The sequence below is a fragment of the Berghia stephanieae genome, chromosome 1 (genome assembly GCF_034508935.2).
Source record: "Berghia stephanieae isolate SIO BIC M18660-M18661 chromosome 1, UCSD_Bste_1.3, whole genome shotgun sequence".
Taxonomy (NCBI): Eukaryota; Metazoa; Mollusca; class Gastropoda; order Nudibranchia; family Aeolidiidae; genus Berghia; species Berghia stephanieae.
The window spans coordinates 73,686,102-73,703,601 of NC_088360.1; the positions used below are offsets into that span (position 1 = coordinate 73,686,102).

General features: G+C 36.5%; 1 protein-coding gene and 1 long non-coding RNA gene across 3 annotated transcripts in view; one reads left to right on the plus strand and one right to left on the minus strand.

Moving 5' to 3' along the window:
• Positions 1–17,500, minus strand: part of LOC144956519 (uncharacterized) — a 133,814-nt gene that overhangs the window by 37,503 nt on the left and 78,811 nt on the right. The gene's annotated exons all lie outside the window — the stretch shown is intronic.
• LOC144964533 (uncharacterized) overlaps positions 12,291–17,500 on the plus strand; it is a 6,190-nt gene continuing 980 nt past the window's right edge. Inside the window, exons 1-2 of the long non-coding RNA XR_013643869.1 lie at positions 12,291–12,480; positions 14,342–14,478. This is a non-coding gene — a long non-coding RNA (uncharacterized LOC144964533). The remainder of the gene's footprint in view (positions 12,481–14,341; positions 14,479–17,500) is intronic.

The following is a 17,500-nucleotide window of genomic DNA, read 5'->3' on the forward strand; positions in this document are numbered from 1 at the left end:
CGGATAGGAAGGTCCTGGGTTCGAGTCCCGCTCTGAGCGGCGCATAGTTGAGTCCTTGAAAAGGACCGTAGTTAGGTGTAAAATGAGTAAGTGGCCGTCAATAGGATGTGGTAGTGGTGACATAGATGATAAAATAAAGGGCAGATGCAAACTTTTTTTTTTAATCAACTAGAAGTGTAGGTCAATTGCAGCTACACAAACACACAAACATACACTCACACACATACACACACACACACACAAAACAGAGAGAAATATATAGAGATAGACAGATAGACATTGAAAGAGAGAGAGAGAGAGAGAGAGAGAGAGAGAGAGAGAGAGAGAGAGAGAGAGAGAGAGAGAGAGAGAGAGGGGAGAGAAATGGGGGAGGGGGATTCCATTATTTTACTCTTAAATTCTATCAAACGACAATATTATACTACATGGATAGGACATGCAGCAATCAAGTAATAAAACAACAAAGGTAGCCCCACAGGGAGAGATTATCAAGCTGATTGACATGTAACTCTCCGGGGCATAATGATTAGAATGAGTTGGGAGTAAAATTGCTAGTCTTGTTGTAGCAAGCAGTGGACACAATTAGACCAGCACCTACTAGCAGTGTGTACCTCATAGATAATACAGGACCTACTAGTCTGTGGTGTACCTCGACTGATTTTTGGGGGATGGCTTTTTTCTAGCATTTTTCTATCTTGCTTTGTCTGGCGCCTTTCATACACACTTGTTCAGTTCTATATAATAATTTTAAAATATCAAATTGAGAAATACACACCTTTTCAAATCTTTGTGATAATTCTATCATCTTTGAGTAGTAAAAGAATTCAACCGAGTGGCGTGTCGTTTATAAGTTCAAGATGATTTTTGTTAACGCAACAATGACGTTAGGCCACGTGGTTACACACTGCGATTAATTGAGCCATTGTGTTTTACGACGGTCGTCATACTGTACCTTACGTTCATTAGGGTTGTATTGTTTTCTGTTCCAAACCTATTGTGGTTGGAGGAAGACCTTGAGATATATTATAAAAATGCCGCTTTACGACATATTGTTCATAGCTAGCTACTCTATGGATGTTTAAAGATTCTATGATCCTTGCTCAATGTGACGTACTGCGACTATGTTGGTCTTGTCGTGTGACATTCGCTTTCGGATCGGAAGGAGCTTGGTTTCGAGCCTCGCTCGGTGCATAGTTAAGTCATTGAAAAATGCTCTTTCCTCGCATTCTCTCGCCGTACTCAGGTTAAAATGAGTACCTGGCTGTTAGCAGCGTTGTTTCTGTCCAAAAGAAAAATTGTAATGTCTAACAGGCGTCATGTCACGTCCGACGTGTTCAAACCTGCCTTATAAATTCGTAGTTTTCATGGAGAAAATAACACTAGTCAGTAAATCTTCCCTTGTAAGTGACCAAATTACCCTCAGCAAGATTGGATAACGTTTCTAAGTCCTTGCATTGTGTGAATTTGTACCATATTTTCATTTTTGACATTATTTGTTGAATCCAAGAAGCTTATATTGCTCTGCAGAAGGAGACAAAATTCGTATTGTTGCTGTTGGCCAGGGACGCCTTGTAAAGCGCTTTGAGTATTATTATTTTTTTATTTTTTTTTTTGTTGGGGGGGGGGGGGGATATTTGTTTTCTCTATATAAAAGCTCAATATTTGTTTCTGGTTTAGTTGTTATTTTGTTTTTTTTTTTAAAACCAAATTGGATAGTAAATAACCCATCGGCTCAAAACGGTATCACGTCGGGATGAATCGAACTCACCAAAAAATGAATTTAGAATTAAAGTGATAGTAACACGGAGCATTTAAAGGCTTTTAGAACCTATTAGCTCATGATATGATACTATCGTGCCTTCGTAAACTCATGGCCTGACACTGACCGTGGCCTTCGTAAAGTTATGGCCTGACACTGACCGTGGCCTTCGTAAAGTTATGGCCTGACACTGACCGTGGCCTTCGTAAAGTTATGGCCTGATACTGACCAAAAAATGACGTCAAAATGCCAGTCTTTTGCCACAAAAGAAAACAAATCGTGAGTTGTATTCAATACTTCAACCAATGAAATAACTTGTTTCCATGAGCTCTACTAACGACAACTCAGTAAGCGGTGCAAAAACCAAATAATGACGTCAAACTGCCAGTCCTTTTGGATTTCAGTATCAGGCTATAACATAACGTTGGCTACGCACTGACTAACAAATTATGACGTCGAGAGACAAGTCTGTGGTCTCAAAAGAAAACAAATTGTGAGTTGTATTCAACAGTTCGACCAATGAGATTGTTTCCTTGACCACTACTAAAGACAACTCACTCACAACCCTAAAAATGACGTCAAAATATTGGTCTTAGCGCAGCTTTAGTTACCTTATAGCCTGACACTTGAACCAACTAGAACTTATACTTATACTTTGACGTCATTTTTTTTTCAGGTTTGTGCAGCGCCAAGTGAGTTGTCGTTAGTAGTGCTCATGGAAACAAGTGGTCCCATTGGTTGAACTATTGAATACAACTCACGATTTGTTTTCTTTTGTGGCAAAAGATTTGTATTTTGACGTCATTTTTTTCTTGGCAGTGTCAGTCTACAAGTTTACGATGGCTACGGTCTTAGTGGGTTTTAGCGTTGCCATCGTTAAGTTATATCCTGACACTGAAACGCAAAAAGACTGGTATTTTGACGTCATTTTTTTGGTGTTTGCACCGCCTAGTGAGTTGTCGTTAGTAGTGCTCATGGAAACAAGTGGTCCCATTGGTTGAACTATTGAATATAACTCACGATTTGTTTTCTTTTGTGGCAAAAAACTGGCAATTTGACATCATTTTTTCGTCAGTGTCAGGCTATAACTTTACGAAGGCCACTGTTTTAGTGTCAAGTTATAAGTTAACGAGGGCTACGATAGGAAATAAGAAATTTAAGTGTTTGCAATGAAATATCTACATTTTATTTATTCTCCCCCATCACGAATTGCTATTAAGCCAAACATTTTTCTTTTTGTCGGATATAGATACATTATATTTCCATCACAAAGTTGTCCCGCCCAATTTTAGTACATACCACTTTAATTAAGTGAGTAACATTATATATATATATATATATATATATATATATATATATATATATATGTGTGTGTGTGTGTGTGTGTGTGTGTGTGTGTGTGTTTAAAAGCTTGAGCTTTTATATTACGCAATCAACAAAACGTGCTTAAAGCGCTTTACAAGGAACTCCTAGCCAACAGTAACACTTAACATGTACGCCTGTTAGGCGATATTACTATTTTTCCGACAGAGACAAAACCGGGAACGGACAGATGCTCATTTTACACATGAGTACGGTGAGAGAATGTGAGTAAAAAGCCTTTTCCTCAACTGTGCGCTGCCCAAAGCGGGATTCGAACCCAGGATCTTCCGAATGCCATACCACTAGATCACATATAGATAGAACGAAGTTGATGTCACTCGGGTATTTGTTATTGTTTTTTGCCAGCCATTTTGAGTAATTCTTACTTAACTGTATTAACCGAACTATAAAAGTTCATGGTAACACGTAGTTTTGTGTATTGGCCCGTTTTACTTCCGGATGGCAATGTTATGAGCTTCTTAGCCAAGCGCATACTATCTATAGATAAATCAAAATAAAGTGGTGATGTGGTTTTATTTTAATGTCTCAAATGCAAGCAAAAGGTCATTATACTCATTTAAACAATTTTGAATAGTTTGATGTATTAATAAAATAAACTTGACATTGAAAGAAGCCGTGTGAATACAGCGACTTGTGGCGTCATCGGCAACACGTTGATTTTAATTCTCTCCCCTTTTCAACCAACTCTTTTGTATGGAAAGTGGAAAAGGGTGACGGAGAAAAGTTAAAGATTTGAACTGCTATGCTATGAAAGAACAGATTTTTTAAACTTTGGCCAAAAAAATTAGTCATTCAAATATCGATCGAATTTAAATAACCATCATCTTAACAAAAACTCTCAAACCTAGGACCTCGCGAAGTCCCAGGTTTGTGACCTTTTGACAAGATGAGGGTCATTTTAATTGGTCTATATTTGAAGGACGAGTTTTCTGGCCAAAATTTAAAATACCCATTTATTCATAGTACGCATATTATATTGAGTGAAAGGAGTCACAACGTCTAAATACAATGCAACTGCCACAGACTTTCACTTTACTCTACATAGAGCAGTTAAAAGTGATGTTGTTTAGACGTTGCTGTTGTCACGGAGAGAATGAAAGATATTGACACCTCGGGATCGGCCTTTGAAAAAAGCTGGGCGACCGGAGCTGTTCAGGTGAATGGCGTTCAACTCAACAGCTTGGGTTCATGCCTTTTCAATGTACTTTTGATCACTTTTTCTTTCTAGTTTATTTTTCATCTGTTTTTAACACTAGCCCTTAGTGGGGCAGCGTGGCTCAGCGGTACGTCTTTGCTTCGTACCCGAAAGGTACCGAGTTTGATCACCCTCCGCTGAGCTGTGTGGCCTTGAGCAAGTCACCCCTCCTTCGCTCAATTTACGGCGCTGCACTGCGGCTGACGCCTGGGTTATTCCAGTCTTCCCTTGGAATAGATCCTAGATACAAATCCCCCCTATGGGATGAATAAATGGAATTTTATTTTATGTTCATTTATTTTCAGTGCTCTCTCTCTCTCTCTCTCTCTCTCTCTCTCTCTCTCTCTCTCTCTGTCTTCTCTCTCTCTCTCAGCCCATGCTGCGACCCCTAGCAATATAGAGAGTATATAGAAAGCATTGTCCGACCCCCACCATTTATATTGATTAATTAAACAGTAGCTTATAAAATAATTTCCTACTTTCCCAAGAAACCTCAAACGATCCTCATTGCCTCAACCACTCCGCCACCTCGTTAGCAATGCACATTCTAACTGTATGATATTGGAAAAGGCAAGGTCGTGAGTCCACGCTTTTGGAGAGAATGATTGGATGGTTTTCAATAACATGGTCTGGTCTGGGTTCCACATTGTGTGACTAAGTGTATAGAAGGATAAATTAAATGGCAAGCGGAATTGGTAAAAACTTCAATATTATTTTAATTAATTTTCATTTTCGATCAAGTTATTTTCGTCAGAGATTTGAAAAAGAGACATTGTCACTAGTTTTTTATGACTTATAATTCGTCTACATCACAATCTTAACATTGGAACCATCTTTCGTGAATCATGTCACTTCTACACAGAAACACAAGAACACAACGCCAAAATGAAGTCAGCAATTTGTGTGAGAATAAAGGAGAGAAAAAAAGTATCTCTAAGCGACAAAGTCAACTGTGGAGAGCTGATAGTATTTGTCCAGGATTAAAGATAGTCGGATCTTAGGGTAGCTGAGACCTTTTATCTGTTTGTATTTGATATCATCATCATTTTTGTATCTTATCATCTCTGTGCGTTTTGAGATCCAAATAGGTTGGATTAGAACACGGAAGTGAGACATTTGCCTCTAATTAACCCTGGATGATGCCCGAGTACCAAAATTGACTTCAATATGAGCATAATACAAAAATAAAAGAACAAGTTTGAATATTAACATGATACAGGAAAAGGGACCAAGAATGCCTTGAACTCGACACTATACAAGAGCCATTCTACAACACATTAACGTGTTCTCAGCTAAAGATCTTTGGTTACATTCTCACCCGAAGAAACGCAATTAAAGGAAGTCTCATACATTTTTTATGCCGCTGCTGCTGACACTTTACAACAAGGAAAAAATGAAAAGACTGATCGGTGGTGCAATTTGTGGACGAATTTGGACTTGATCTAAAACTTGCTTTTATTAACCATCAGAATATTATTTTGCTCGTTTTTTTAAAATTTACTTAAATCTAATTAGTTAATAAAATGAAAGTAGAAAAATAGTGCCAGTAAAGCGACTGCCGACGAAATTGACCTCAGGAGTTTCCGTTAGTTCATTTGTTAAGATCTCTCTATATCATTGAGTTTGTCGTTGCAGCCACAGAGCTCTTTATGACCGGCTGGCTCATTATTTTTACCTTCGGGCAAGAAATTGAAAGCTGAACAAGCCAAACACGGAGGTATCATTGGAAATTGAGCTACCCTAGCAACAAAAGACGGATTAATGTAGTAAGACTTTGAGTAAATAGTTCCGATTGAAAATGTGGCTCCTTTTTGTACTCCGGTCTTTGGGCGTATGGATACAAGGTGCGAATGGGCCAATAAAGGTCACTTCAAGTGATGGTCTTCAAGATGGCGTCGTGAAATGGATAACAAACAAACGGAGAGAATAAGATGAGGAGGAAGAGGAGGGGGGACGGAGAAGCAATTTTACAATTTCCTTAAATGACTCGGAGAGGGTTGAGTCTGTCCGTTACAAGGCCCGTCCAAACAATGGAATTGAAATGTTTTTGTGGTCGTGTCAATGGGTTTGAATGGCGAATGAATGTATTACAACTCCCTATAAATTGGTATTTCGGCCAAGATAATGATGATAGTAGTGGGGCCTGTGGTCTTGGGCTGAGTCTGTTCATGAATTATTCGTAAATGAGAATAAAAACCAAAGAATAACTTTTTAAAATGCAGATCAAAAATGTTTTGATAAAATGGTGATTTTTTTTTAAAAGCAAGCTTTTCTCTTTGTCAATTACATTGTTTGGTTTTTCAATAGTGTGATTGCATAAGGGACAAAAATTAAATTCAATCAGAGTAGAAGAAACTAATAGATTAGATTATTACAATTCGGAATTTAAATAGGAAAAGGTCAAGATTGTATAATAGGTTATATAATTATTGTAGAATGTGAATCATAGCTTCTTGGGGAGGGGAGCTAACTAATAGTCACGAAGGTTTAAAGGCAACAATAATAAAATAATAATAATAATAATAATAATAATAATAATAATAATAATAATAATAATAATAATAATAATAATAATAATAATAATAATAATATATATATAATAACGATAATAATTATTATTATAATAATAATAAATCTTCATTTATATAGCGCTTATGCCGAAGTTTCGAAGCGCTTTACATTGACCATCAGTAAAAAACAAACAAACAAAAAAAACAGTAAATGAAATCTAAAAATGTCCAAAATATGGACTGATCATCGAAGAAATTTAACTCGCCTGTGGTCCTAGAACGACAACTGCACTGCGATAGCAACTGAATGATTTGACCATCTGGCCACTTGGTTGACGAAATAAATACTAGAAAGGAGCGAAGAGCAGAAGAGGTTCCACAATGACCACGAGGGTCTCTAACTCCAAAGTCATTCATTTAAAGACCCAGTGTCCTCGACAACCGTTTTATTGTTCTTTTACCAATTCAAGAACTGGCCATTCGCATTCGGTCCCCCCCCCCCCCCCACCTGCATACATACTCTAGGACATATTCATTCCTCTGCCCAAACAGTGCTTCATCTCATTTTGTGGCGAGAACGGAGCGATACTATAAATGCATCAAGTGTCATTCTATCATTTTCAATTTTTAGTTATTCTGACATACGATGGTAAAACACATTTCTTTCATTTTGGTCGGAATACTTTTATCACAGTCATTGATAAACATTGTCCAGCACCCCCCCCCCCCCCTCCATACGTCAAAAAGAGTTTTGGACAAAAATTGGGGACCATTTCAATTTATCGATGTATGAAAGTAAAAGTTTTCTAGAAAAATGAAAAACAAATGTGTTTTGTCAGTGTAAGGAAGTATTTCCCCAGCTTTTCTACGAGTTGTGTCCGTCTATTTGTGTACGAGTTGGGTGAGTGTTAGCTATCCCAAGTTTATCAAGTCTACAGTCAGTCTGTGTAAGTGTGTGTTTGTTGGTGTAGTGTATATTTACTTATTATGAAGTGTGTGTGTGTGTGTGTGTGTGTACGTGTGTGTGTGTGTTCTATTCTAAGTGTTTGCTTTGTAATTGTGTATGTCTGTCCGCTCTCATAAATAAGACTAATGGGCATTGCCACTCAGTTACATTGATTTGATGTGCGTTGTCCTCTAACGAACGGCCATATCAATTGATATGAACATAGCGTTATTTAGAAACCCCAAGAGCTACAATATGGACTCGTGATTCACAAATAAAGGAGAAACAGGCACTACAACAATATCATAGGTACTCAGGTAGTCCGAATGTGTCGACATTCTGTGTGACGAATCAGGCTTCTTGAATACATAATCAGGATGGATTTCGATCCGTGTCTACTAACATCTTCTACTCGTACATAACATTCTCGTGGCCTGGTTTGAATTCCGTCACTCTTCAATTTCTTTCTCTGCTTTGCTTTTGTTTTGTTTTTGTTTGTTTCTTTGTTGTTTTTTTTGGGGGGGGGGGGGGGTTTTGTGGTTTTTTTTTTTTTGTTTTGTTTTTTTTTTGTTCTTTTTTTTTAGTTTAACGTCTTTTGTGTGTGCTTTTTTTCTTATTCTTAAAAAATACCCCCCCCCCCCCCTTCTTTTTAAATGTTTATTTTTTTAGTTCCTTCATATCACGATAAGCACCTCGAATAGGTTGTCAATAAAGATAAATAGGCTAATGAGCAAAAACAAAATAATCAACCTAGAAATACCACCTCACTCATTAATTTTGTTTGTCTTCAACAAATATACAGACTAATAGTTTTCGACTTTTATTGGTCAACTTTGTTGTCCAGGCCAACACAATTTCACACAGAAAAAGACAACAGATAGTACGTCATATGGAAATAACAAGACATGATTCATAAAGTAATAAAATGACACTTCATACTTAAGATAAAGTTATGATAGCGCACACTGACACAATCTCTCAATCCTTTTTGGCCAGAAAACTTTGTGATCAAATCCCGATCAAAAAATCGTAAACCCGAATTTTCAACAACAACGAGCAAAAAGAATATTAAACCCAAAACTTGATTGAGGTCTCAGGTCTTAGAATTTGTGATAGGTTTTGGACTATTTTTATCAATAGATATTCAAAATATTGTGGCCAAAATGTAAAAGGCGTTTTGTCATTGTAGGACAGGAGTGGTGATCGATTATTATCGTCAATTCGTGACGTCCACGACTTGATAGGAGATTTGAAAAGACCCACTGGCCGGAATCGATATCTCTATTTTAGCGAATCTTCTTGTCATCGTGTCGATTATCGAAGATATGTTGAGATGAATTCACAATTACCACACCACCATACACTTATCTCATCTTTTCGTTTGCCCAACCCTATTCGGCCGAGTTTCCCAGCTAAAATTTTCATTTATCATTCCAACATTTCCTCTGAAGTTTAAAGGTCAATGTTTGGTTCTTGATTTTCTGCTATTAATTTCTAAAGATTTGGTCGTTTTTGACAAGACGGGGGTCATTTTAATCAATCGGTATGTGAACGACGGGTTTTCTGGCCAAGGTTTTTAAAATGTGTTTATTCAGGGTACGGCAGTTTCTGTGACAAAAAAATTTGATTTCATTTTGGCCATAAAGCAATAGTGTAAATCAAGCATCAACCGACCACTATCTGTTATTCAAATCCTAGAGGCAAGGTGGAAACTTTTCGGAAAAGAGATAATAATAATAATAAATGGCATTTATATAGAGCTTTACCCAGTTGTCACAGGCTCTAAGCGCTTTACAGTGATATAAAACAAAACATATTACAGTGAGATAACTGTGAAGGAAACGTGATACGAATTCAATTTAACAACAACAAAATATGAAAATAATATTGCAACATTATGACGTAAAAAGATAAAACTTTAAGCGAGATTTGAACGTTGTCAACGAATCCGAGCATCTCACGTGTGATGGGAGAGAGTTCCACAAATGGGGGGCCGAAAATTGAAAAGACTGTTCACCTATTTTACGCAATGGCTTAGGTTTTACAAGGATTGATTGGTCATTGCTTGACCTCAAGTTTCTATTGGGGACATATATGTTTAGAAGGTCTTTAATATAGGAGGGACTGTTCGTGCTCAGGGATTTGTAGACAACAGTACAAATCTTATAGGCAACTCTTTTTTCCACAGGAAGCCAATGTAACTCACGGAGAAGAAGAGTTGCTGACGGGTATTTTTTGTTATTGCGTACAATGAGCCTGGCTGCGTTATTTTGAGCAACCTGAAGTTTGCTAATTTTGTCTTTAGCTAAATTCGCCCAAAGGGAGTTACAATAGTCCAATTTAGATAAAACCATTAAATTCATTAAAAGTTCTGTTATATGCTTCGGTATTAAATTACGAATTTTGCTTATTTTTTTCATTTCTATGTGCATAGATTGTATGGTGTTATTCACGTGGCTTGTCATGGAAAGATCTTTATCAATGATGACGCCAAGGATTTTTGCTTTATTTGAAAATTCTATTGTGCTGTTTCCGAGAGTAATAGGTGATTTATTTGCCTGTTTAAGGATACTCGGCCTTCCACACATTAAAATCTCAGTTTTACTATCATTTAATTTTAACTTATTGTGGTACATCCAAGATTTAATCTCATTAAAACAGCTCGTAATTCGTTGTATTAAGAACTGTTAATTACTAAGGGGTGCTGAATCATATATTTGCGTATCATCTGCATAAAATGATAACTCAGATTGAATCTGGATATCACACTAGAAAGGGGCTGCATTTATACAGTAAAAAGGACAGGGCCAAGAACAGAGCCTTGTGCACTCCAAAATTTAGTAAAACTTGTTCTGACTGAACACATTCACCACGACAGTCTGCCATCGATCCTGTAAATATGATGTAAACCATTTAAGGGCAATTCCTTTTATGCCGAACGTATTTTCTAGTCTTCTTAACAAAATGTCATGGTCAATGGTGTCAAAGGCAGCTGAAAGATCTAAAAGGCATAATACATTGATATTGTTAGCATCAGCATTACATAACAAGTCATTAAAGATTTTAAGAAGCGCCGTTTCAGTACTGTGTTGATGTTTGTAGGCTGACTGAAAGGGTTGTTCCAAACTGTTGTTCTTAAGATGAGATGTTAATTGTGTAAGAACTACCTTCTCCAAAAGTTTTGACAAAAAAGGTAAATTTGATACAGGACGATAATTGTTTAATATATTGTGGTCCAGTGATGGTTTCTTCAGAAGTGGTTTGACGAGGGCACTTTTAAAGCACGATGGAACATCGCCAGTCAGTATGGATGTATTTATGATTGATGTAATGGATGGTAATAATGTATCGATGGAGCTAGCCAAAAGCTGTGCTGGTAGGGGATCAAGGTCGCAGGATTTAATGGGGGCTTTTTGTATCAACTCGTTTATGAAACTAGGTGAAACTGGTTGGAACTTGTATTTGTATCTATAAATGGTTCATGCCGATCTAGTTCTGAAAGAATGTTATGGATTTTGTCTTTAAAAAAGTTGACAAATGTGTTTGGCAAGTCTCTTTGATTGGTTGTAGATGGTAATGAAGTGCATCTTTCACGTCCAAGTAGATCATTGCAGATGTTAAATAATTGTTTACAAGATTTAGAAGTTTCGAATTTTGAAAGAAAATACGTGGTCTTTGCATTTTTTATTGTTGTCTTCCAAGCACGAAATGCGTTCTTGAATATTTCACGATGAATCGTAAGGCCTGATGTTTTCAGCAGTCTTTCTGCTCTCCGACACTTCGTTTTAGCTTCTTTATTGTCCGACGTATACCACGGAGCATACTTGCGGTTGGTGACGGTCCTTGTTTGGAATGGCGCATGTTTGTCAAGCGTTTCGATGAGACAACTATTCCACTGGTCTGGAGAAATCATTGAATTTTTAGTAAGTTTTGTTTCTAAATCGCAATATTACCAGCTAATAAAGTCATGAATACATTTTTATTATCTTATCTGAACACAAATAATATAAAGGCAGACCGACATCGTCAATTCACACCGTTCAACACAAAGATCTAAAATGCCTCCAAAATAACCAATAACTAAAATAAAGGAAGTTATTACTCTGAAATTACCCACAGCAAAAGACCGTGAACTATGGATGGAATTGACATAGGCGGTTAGAAAGGCAGTCGAGACGTCCCAATCGGATGATTAGAAAACTGAAAGTCAGTGTCAATCGATTAAAATGTCATTCAGCTGGTCAAAAAAGAATAAATACGTACCCTCACTCATCGGCGTCACTTGTTTTTAGTAGCACGGTACGAGTGTAACGGCCATTGCAATTGTATACTTTGAGATCAAAATATCAGCGCCCAATTGACACTAATTTGCGTCAAATTAAGGGATTGATAGGTACTTTTTTTTTCCTTTTTGCAACATCTGGAAATTCCAACAATAGCAAAATCTATGCAACCTAGTTTAACATCAAAATAATCTGTTTTTTTTTTCGGACAGGAAACCCCCAAGGTCAAAGCAAGACTCTGTAATGTCATGGCAGCCCCCGAGTCCTTGAGTTCATCCGGGTACTTATTAATTTCCTGGCACTGCCTATGATGTACCATGTACAATGACAATGACGCTAGTCTGGACACACGACAACGCCGCAAAGGTGGTGCCAAATTCAGATCGTTTGGAGCTAAATCGAAGGTAAGTAAAGTCGGGATAATATAAGATATGTTTGGACATGCTTTTACCTTTGACATTTCTAGATAACATAGAAAGTGAAAAATAAACAGATTAGGGTTCAAACTTGGAAAAACTATTTTTCTTTTCACTCATGTATTGCCAGCAGTGGTGGCTACTTGAAATACGTTTACTTGAATGATGTTGGCTATTTGAATTAAAATTTTACCTGGCATTTGAAATAACTCATATCAATTCAATGAACACGTTTTGTTTGATGACTAGATCTAATTGATAAGGATTATAAACGAATCTATTTTGCGATTTTCCACTATTTCATAGAGTTTTTATGCACACTTGAATGATTCATAAAGTTGGGGGGAAAAATCACATTTCAAAGTCTTACAGTAGATCTACAACTTCTCTGCAGGGACTCTATTTGTAATAAGTCACAAAGTCAATGACGAAGTGTCAAGTATTCGATCAATTGTAGTCGAGTCGGTCACTGACCATGTTAAACGTTGCTTGACTCTGTTAAAATTCATATCCAAACAAAAAAAAATAAAAACCAACAAAACAAACAAAACAAAACAAACAAACAAAAAATCAACTTTAGACTCGACAGTAATAATATTAAATTTATTAATGGAAACTGGAAACTGCAGTTCTGCAGCTTCCTTGTATTAACTGACACTGCTCAATATCACATTATTTCACTGGTTTGTTTGTTGTTTTTTTTTGTTTTTTTTGTTTTGTTTTTTTGCTGTTTTTTTTAAAATATCCATCCTGTTACTTGAATCTATACATTATCTTATTTAGTAATATGAACGATTTCTCTCTAATATGTATGCAGATCATATTTTGTGGTGAAGATCTTTTATCAAGGACGTTTTTAATTTATGATCCTAATTTTGTTATAAGTTTAATTCGGGGTGAGGGATGGCGTGTTCCCGATAGATTGAATATGATACGGTATGAATGTTTAAGGGTCTACTGGGTCATGTAGAGCACTTGCTTCATAAGCGAAGATATCAGGTTAGATTCCAAATTTAGCCGATGTATTATTCTGATCCGTCTTGTCCTCGCATCAGTAATTGAGTAGCTAGGTTTTTTTAAGACCTGGTAGAAATTACCCCACGAGAGTAAATGATGCGTTGAACCAACAGACCCCAGGATAAACTTCCACTAGATGGACTTTAATAGACAGTTCCTATCTTATCATTTTGCTTTGGCACTCCAGCCCCATCAAGCACCGGACACGGTTATTCAAGGCGGCCGACTTCATGAATGGAGGACAAACTGTTTGATTGTCTGTCGTCCACTTATCACACCTGGACCTTCCGCACTTATCTACCCACACAAGTAAACAATACACAAACACACACACACACACACACAACACACACACAAAACTTATCTATACACGCACGCACATAGACACATATACACGCACACACACATATGTACATACACACACACACACACACACACACACACACACAAACAGACATTTTGCCACACCTGTGAGCTTTTATCACAACCTATGGCCAATGTCAAGCCCACGTTCCACTGGCCGGTATACCGGTAACGGTAAACTGTTTAGCCCATCAATATAAAAAATATCATTCAAATATATATTTTATAAAAAATTAAATAAAGAAAATAAATACGTGTGTGTATGTGTTTTGTGTGTGTGGTTGGGGGGGGGGGGGTATTTGTGTGTTTGTGTGCGCGTGTGATTTAATCTGTAAGTGTCAGCAAAGAAACTTAAGTCTGGTAGAGAAACCCCCTAGAATGAAAAAAAAAATAATACCTGCATATTTTGGGTTTTCTCTTCGATTTAGTTTATTTTGTCCTACCTCCATTATATTTATCATTTCCACAGGATTGGTTTGGAGGTACACTGTACATAGAAAGGTGAAAGTAAATGGCGAATTCTGTCAGAGGATGACCAAGATTGAGTGCTGGATAGGAGGATGGACGGATACTGAACGAAGCAATGTTTGTGGAGTGTTTGGAAAAGTAAGCAAAGGGTTGGCCGGTTATGTCCATTCAAACACGAACTCGTTTGTTTGAATTAGACGGGGCGTTAAAGTTGGGTAGAGACAGCTGAAAAGACCTGCCTACTTGAAAATTCAAAAATTCGCAATTTTTAGGATATGAAAATAATAGTCGCTATAGTTAACTTTATAGATCAACAATTTACCCACATAATTATTGAATCACACTCCAAAATCCTTAAAATTATGCACTCTGGTATCAACTTTAACTTGCAATACATTTTAATGACTTAGAAATGCTCACGAAGTTCTGAAATTGGAGCCGACATTTCGTAATTTTACGATATTTTTTTTTTAGCAGTAGTTAGGTTTGGGTTTGGGTTGGGTAGAGACGGCTGTTAGGGCCTAGTTGATAGAATTCGTAGATGGATTGATCAACGGATGGGTGGGTGGATGGGTGGATAGATGGACTAAGGCAATCGGAGAGTAACTCCTCGTCGGTGCTAATTAAGTCTCATGACTCTGGAGCTTACTCCGGTTTCCGTTGAGTGAAGTGGATGCAGAGGTTAGGTACCATGACAAAGATGAAAAATTAATGTTATCCTTTGTCACAAACCGGTTAAAGGTTAAAAACTCTATCTCTTCAAAATTCGAACCTGCGACTCCTCCGTCGAGGATCAGTTGTCTACCTATCGATGACTGGACAACTGTATCTGATCGTAGTCATCGTTAAGTTAGAGACTGACACTGAGACCCAAAAGGACTGGTCTTTTGACGTCATTATTTGGTTTTGGGCCTAGTGAGTCGACTATTGAATACAACTCACGATTTATTTTCTTTTGTAGCCAAAGACTGGTCTTTTGACGTCATTTTTGGTCAGTGTCAGGCTATAAGTTAACGATGGCTACGCATAAGGATTCGCATAAGGAGGAAAATCTACATTGCAATAGAACACCGTGCTATCCAAAAGGCAGCAAGCAATTGTCGCTATAATATACTTATCCACTCTAATAAAGCAGGATATAGCCCAGCACAAGCGGGTACTTATTTGCAGGTCTGTTAACCCAAATGGTTGTGGGCTCAATGTTGTAATGAAAATAATCTCAAACCAACGCAAAATATTGTCAACCACAACAGTGTTAAATCAAGGCCATAATTGCATTCGGTTATCAGACCTGCAAATGTGTGCACCCGTAGTCCATCACCGTGTGTCTTATGGGCTAAAAGGACAGTTTTGCTATAATTGTAACTGATTTTAATTCAAAACAAAGACTCTGTTTTTTTAAGTGGTTTAAACGTCGGACGTTTAACTTTAAAATAAAAAAATAACCCAAAACAATCAGATAAACAATAATTCAACCTTGATTAATAATTCAGTTTTTGTCATGTGCATCAAGACAACATGTATTTTAGATTGTTTATAGACAAAGTTATCATTCTTCCATAACAAAAGAGTCGTAAAACTATTCATGGACAACAACGACATCGCCAGTGTCAAAAGCGCCTGTAACTCTCTCCACCACGTGCAAGACATAAAATACAAATATATTTTGTGTCATTTGTCCTTTCTTGGTTTATGCAAGCATCGCGGTTGCCATGAAGCTCAACTACTTTACATGTAAGGGTCACAGCTTTTTAAAATCGTCAGAGCGTGATTAAAAATAACCTTGTCATTTGTTAAAAAGTCAAATTCAGATCAGTTAGCCGCCTGTCTCTGCCTTGTCAATTTATAAATAAAGATAAATATAATCACCGCTTTTCCTCGACTCCTCCGTGGTCGGTTATAAACAATTCTATTTGAATTAGATTCTAGATAAATCAACAACGCCATCATTGATCTGTTTGAATTAGCGAACTCCTCAAACAACAACAGCCTGTTGGTGAACCGCCATTTTAAAATTCGTCTTCCAATCTTATCAATGTAAAAACGAGGGTCATTTAAATCGATCAATATTTGAAGGACGAGTTTTCTGGCCAAATGTTTAAATCGTAGTGTTTTTATACACCTCCGTTGACGGTGTATCTTAAAGGATCGTTTTTATGCACCTCCGTTAAGCATGCGCATTCCACGCGATTCATCAGCGATGCTTTGTTTCTGTATTTGGACATGTATTGTGACATCTGTACGCCTGTGTTAATTAAAATTTTAAAAAGAAAAATCTAATAAAACGAAATTTAAAACCAGAAAATAGAAGTTGCATTGAAGGTAAAATAATGTTCTAGAAAGACCTTATTAAATGTAATGAACAGTCCGGTGGCTCCGTAGTCCAGTGGTCAAGCTGTCAAATTCTTACCTTGAAGGTACAGAGTTCAATTCCTATTGTTGAATTTATTTTTTTTAAATTATTTTATTGAGAAAGAAATCATTTTTGTTGTTATAGTTACTGGGCATATTTTTAATACTTCAAATTAATCTATTATTATTATCATCATCATCATCATCATCATCATCATCATCATCATCATCATCATCATCATCATCATCATCATTATTATTATTATTATTATTATTATTATTATTATTTATTATTTTATATTATTAATAATTTATATTTTTTAAAACAACATCGGTACCATTCAATGTGTTATCGACGTGCACGTTTGTGTACACGTCACGTCGATTGTTATCATTTATAATATTTTATCATTATCATCAGTGTATTCCTTTACCGCGTCTTTGTCTTTGTATTGTTTTGTTTTGTTTTGTTTTTTGTGGTTTTTTTGTTTCGTTTTTTTTTTTTTTTTTTTTGGGGGGGGGGGGGTTGTTGTTTTCTTCTTCTTTGTTTTTGTTTTTTTTTTGTTGTTTTATTTATTTTGTTGTTGTTGTTGTTGTTCTTGTTCTTGTTTCAGTTCAAAAACTTTTATCATGTTTTTAAAAACTTCGATTTTAATTTTCTAAATTTATTTATATTTTGGTCATTGTGATCAGTATTTGTGTGCCATGTTTCTGTTTACCTTTGATGTTTTGATAATTATTATTATTTACTTATTATTATTGTATAAACGTACATCGGTAATCACTAATCAGCGTGCTAAAGTACAAT